The following is a 5,550-nucleotide window of genomic DNA, read 5'->3' as shown; positions in this document are numbered from 1 at the left end:
TCAGATAAGTTGCCACAAGTTGTGAAAACTTGTATGTGTCAAGGGAGGCTTATTGATGCAGGTAGAAAAACAAGCACAATGGCTTCATCAGTGCCCCCACAGGTGGCTCATTGCTGTAGGGGCCACCCTCAGTGCCCTCCTTCAGATCCTCACTTCTGACAGGGTTGTTATGAGATAAACTTAGGCATATATATTCAAATTTTAAAGTTTATTTGAGCAGACAAGGCAGCACCAGATCATAAGAAAACCTTTGTAAGATGTTCATAGAAGCAAGACAAGTTAAAAAAATTATCTATCTATCTATCTATCTATCTATCTATCTATCTATCTATCTATCTATCTATCTATATTTATATATAATCCCTGAGTAGCTGGGATTACAGGCATAAACCACTGAGCCCAGCTATAAAATATATTGACTGCAGGGGCTCGGCATGGTGGCTCACACCTGTAATCCCAGCACTTGGGGAGGATGAGGTGGGCCGATCACCTGGAGTTCGAGACCAGCCTGGCTAACATGGTGAAACCCTGTCTCTACTAAAAATACAAAACTCAGCCTGGTGTGGTCGCACGCGCCTGTAGTACCACCTACTCGGGAGGCTGAGGCAGGAGAATTGCTTGAACCTGGGAGTTGGAGGTTGCAGGGAGCTGACACCTCACCATTGCACTCCAGCCTGGGTAACAGAGTGAGACTCCATCTCAAAAACAAGAACAGCAACAACAACTACAAAAAAAAAAAAAAAAAAGGAAATCGAGGGAACATATGAACAAAATGAGAATATCAACAAAGAGAAACTACTAAAACGAGGCCAGGAACAGTGGCTCATGCCTGTAATCCCAGTGCTTTGAGAGGCTGAGGCAGGAGGACTACTTGAGGCCAGGAGTTTGAGACCAGTCTGGGCAACATAGTGAGACCCCATCTCTAAAATAAGTAATAAAGGCTGGGTGTGGTGGCCCATACCTGTAATCCCAGCACTTTGAGAGGCCGAGGTGGGCAGATCATCTGAGGTTAGGAGTTCGTGACCAGCCTGGTCAACATGGTAAAACCCTGTCTCTACTAAAAATACAAAAAAAAAAAAAAGAAAAAAAAATTAGCCAGGCATGGTGGCATACGTCTGTAATCCCAGCTACTCAGGAGGCTGAGGCAGGAGAATCACTTGAACCCATGAGGTGGAGGTTGCAGTGAGCCAAGATTGCTTCTGTTCAGCCTGGGCAACAGGGAAAAAAAAAAAAAAAAAAAAAAGAATCCATTATAGGCTAGGTGCAGTGGCTTACACTTGTAATCTTAGTACTTTAGGAAGCAGAAGCAGGATGATTGCTGAGGCCAGGAGTTTGAGAGCAACCTGGGCAAGGTAGCAAGACCCCACCTCTAAAAATAAAAATAAAAAAAATTAGCTAGGCATGGTGGTGTGTGCCTGTAGTCCCAGCTATTCAGGAGGCTGAGGTAGGAGGATCACTTGAGCCCAAGAGTTCGAGGCTGCAGTGAACTATGATCACACCACTGCACTCCAGCCTGGGTGACAGAGGGAGACCCTCTGTCTTTAGGGAAAAAAAAAAAAAAAAAGGCTGGGCACGGTGGCTCACACCTGTAATCCCAGCACTTTGGGAGGCCAGGCCAGGCAGATCACCTGAGGTCAGGAGTTCAAGACCAGCCTGGCCAACATGGTGCAACCCCATCTTTACTATGACATCAGTTAGGAAATACTTTTTTTTTTTTTTTTGAGACAGAGTCTTGCTCTGTCGCCCAGGCTGGAGTGCAGTGGCATGATCTCGGCTCACTGTAAGCTCCGCCTCCCGGGTTCCTGCCATTCTCTTGCCTCAGCCTCCCGAGTAGCTGGGACTACAGGTGCCTGCCACCACGCCCGGCTAATTTTTTGTATTTTCAGTAGAGACAGGATTTCACCGTGTTAGCCAGGATGGTCTCAATCTCCTGACCTCGTGATCTGCCCACCTTGGCCTCCCAAAGTGCTGGGATTACAGGAGTGAGCCACTGTGCCTGGCCTAGGAAATACTTTTAAAAACTGCTGTTGCTTACTAAATCTAAGAAACTCTTGTGGCCGGGCGCGGTGGCTCAAGCCTGTAATCCCAGCACTTTGGGAGGCCGAGACGGGCGGATCACGAGGTCGGGAGATCGAGACCATCCTGGCTAACACGGTGAAACCCCGTCTCTACTAAAAATACAAAAAAACTAGCCGGGCGAGGTGGCGGGCGCCTGTAGTCCCAGCTACTCGGGAGGCTGAGGCAGGAGAATGGCATAAACCTGGGAGACGGAGCTTGCAGTGAGCTGAGATCCGGCCACTGTACTCTAGCCTGGGTGACAGAGTGAGACTCCGTCTCAAAAAAAAAAAAAAAAAAAAAAAAAAAAAAAAACTCTTAAAATGCCATTATAATTCAATTCTTTAAACTTTTATTTTGAAATAATTTCACGGCTGGGCATGGTGGCATGGTGGCTCACACCTGTAATCCCAGCACTTTGGGAGGACAAACTGGGTGGATCACCTGAGGTCAGGAGTTCAAGCCCAGCCTGGCCAACATGGTACAACCCCGTCTCTACTAAAAAAAAAAAAAATTAGCTATGCCTGGTGGTGGGCACCTGTCATCCCAGCTACTGGGGAGGCTGAGGTAGGAGAATCGCTTGAATCCGGGAGGTGGAGGTTGCAGTGAGCTGAGATCGTGCCACTGCATGGCAGCCTGGGTGACAGAGCGAGACTCTGTCTCAAAAAAAATAAAAATAAAAAAGGAATAAAAGCAAACTTGATAAAATAATATCATTAAAGGAATGTCAGAGTGAAGGGTATATGGAAATTATACTGTTCTTGCAACTTTTATGTAAGTTTGAAATTATTTCTTTTTTTGTTGTTGTTGACATGGTGTCTTGCTCTGTTGCCCAGGCTGGGGTGCAGTGGCATGATCTTGGCTCACCACAACCTATGCCTCCTGGGTTGGTTTTATCTATGATGGATGCTGAAGGAGAATGGCACACGCATTCTCCAATCAAATAAAGCAAGCTATTTTAATTAGCGAGACTAGATATCTCCCAGGTTCCATGAGATTATGAGGCATACCCTCTAAGGGAATATTTGTAAGAATTTATGGGGCAGGACTGTAATTCCTCTTATTCCTCCACTCCACAGCCTGATACTTCGCTGTTTTCAAGAATGCCTTCTGATAACTTTTACACCTTCACCCTCCTTTCATAGGAGTTAATTATCTCTACCAACATGTAACAAGCATCTAGCGCCAAGCACCAGGCACTGCACTGAAGGATATGACCATTCCTTCTCTCAAGAAACTTATGACCAGTGGGCAGGCTATAGATGTAAACATGTTTGCTAAATAACTACAATTTTCTTTTTTGTGAGATGGAGTCTTGGTCTGTCGCCCAGACTTGAGGGCAAGGGCACGATCTCATGTCACTGCAATCTCCGCCTCCTGGGTTCAAGTGATTCAGCCTCCTGAGTAGCTGGGATTACAGGCACCCGCCACCATGCCCAGCTAATTTCTGTATTTTTAGTAGAGACAGAGTCTCACCATGTTGGTCAGGCTGGTCTCAAACTCCTGACCTCGTGATCCTCCTGCCTCGACATCCCAAAGTGTTGGGATTACAGGCGTGAGCCATCGCACCCAGCCAAATAACTACAGTTTTTACTGAAAGTATAGAATGCTTCATGGATTTGTGTGTCATTCTTGCACAGGGGCTATGATAATTAATCTTTTGCGTATCATTCCAATGTTCACATATGCGTGCTGAAGCAAACACTGAATTATTATTTTAGACTCTGGAGAAAACAAAGTTTACTGAATTAAATTGAGATTCACTATGATGGAAACTGACAGCAACAGGACACCACCATTATTTTCATTCTACTAAAATCCCCTTAAAATGAAACTATACACAGACTTCATCTACAGTTGAATATACCTTCAACTTGGTATTCAAATGCCAGGTTTAGAAAAATATTACTAGTACATAAACTTCAGGGGGAAACCATCTTAGTCAATAAGTAGATTATTTAATTATTGTTCGACTTATGATTTTTCAACTTTACATGGTATAAAGCTGTTACAATTTCAACATTCTTCAAATTTTGAATTTTGATTGACCTTTTCTTATGTTACCAATGGTACACAAGACATTTAACACTTTATTTATGAGACAGTCTCACACCGTTGCCAGGCTGGAGTGCAGTGGCATTTCAGCTCACTGTAACCTCCACCTCCAAGGTTCAAGCAATTCTCCTGCCTCAGCCTCCTGAGTAGCTGAGATTATAGGTGTTCACCACCACGCTGAGCTATTTTTTTTTTTTTTTGGTAGAGACAGGATTTTGGAATGTTGGCCAGACTGGTCTTGACCTCCTGACTTCAGGATCCACCTGCCTTGGCCTTCCAAAGTGTTGAGATTACAGGCGTGAGCCACCGCACCCAACCATAACACTTTTATAATAAAATAGGCTTTGTTTTTCATTATCTTACTCAACCATAGGCTGATTTAAGTATGCTCAGCTTTTTTAAGGTAGGCTTGGCTAAGCTATGTTTGGTAGGTGTATTAAAAACATTTTCAAGTTAGGATATTTAATACAGCATTCTACTGCTAACATTTTAATACTATTTAAATATTCAACTAGATCTTTTTTTTTTTGAGATGGCATCTCACTCTGTTGCCCAGCCTGGAGTGCAGTGGGGCGATCTCAGCTCACTGCAAGCTCCGCCTCCCAGGTTCATGCCATTCTCCTGCCTCAGTCTCCAGAATAGGTGGGACTACAGGTGCCCGCCACCATGCCCGGCTAATTTTTTTGTATTTTTAGTAGAGATGGGGTTTCACCGTGTTAGCCAGGATGGTCTCGATCTCCTTACCTCATGATCCGGCTGTCTCAGCCTTCCAGAGTACTGGGATTACAGGCTTGAGCCACTGTGCCCGGCCAGATCTATCATTTTCTATGGATACTTTATTAACGAATGTTGATTCTAAGTTATAAAAAAGGCCCAACTCATATGATTTAAAGGTTTCAGAAATTATTTATTGTAGTAGTACTGACACATAAGATTTTAGCCTATGGTCGTTTTATAAAGATGACTGTTAGGATTTAATCAATATTTAAAGAAAACGAGATTTGTTGTATTATGGTGTTTTTTATGACCTATCAAATATTTACTACTACAAATTTCCATGAACGTAGTGGTTAGTAAAGCTTTTTCCTTAATGAAAAATAATGCCAGATAACCAAGTATTATTCCTTCTATAATTTATTTAGGAAAAAGTTTTATGTATTAGGGTAAAGGGGTAGAAGTTAACCTAGAATCTAATAATCTCCAATCACCCATTCCTGATCTAATAGTAGCCATGAGAAAAAAACCTCTAGAAAGAATTATACCTCTCAAAAAATAAAAAATAAAAAATGAAACAAAGGCTATGTGCAGTGGCTCACACCTCTAATCCCAGCACTTCCAGAAGCTGAGGTGGGCAGATTGCTTGAGCCCAGGCAGATAGCTTGCAGCCTGGGCAACATGGTGAAATCTTGTCTCTACCAAAAAATACAAAAAGCAGCCAGG

General features: G+C 43.4%; 1 non-coding gene across 1 annotated transcript; it reads right to left on the bottom strand.

The window, feature by feature from the left end:
- Nucleotides 1–3,650: 3,650 nt before the first annotated feature.
- Nucleotides 3,651–3,758, bottom strand: LOC114680472 (U6 spliceosomal RNA). The gene has a single exon (XR_003732695.1). It is a non-coding gene; the product is annotated as a U6 spliceosomal RNA (small nuclear RNA).
- Between the last annotated feature and the right edge of the window lie 1,792 nt (nucleotides 3,759–5,550).

Source organism: Macaca mulatta, chromosome 8, assembly GCF_049350105.2.
Source record: "Macaca mulatta isolate MMU2019108-1 chromosome 8, T2T-MMU8v2.0, whole genome shotgun sequence".
NCBI lineage: Eukaryota > Metazoa > Chordata > Mammalia > Primates > Cercopithecidae > Macaca > Macaca mulatta.
The sequence above is the reverse complement of the archived record's forward strand: the minus strand, read 5'-3'. Positions and strand labels throughout refer to the sequence as shown.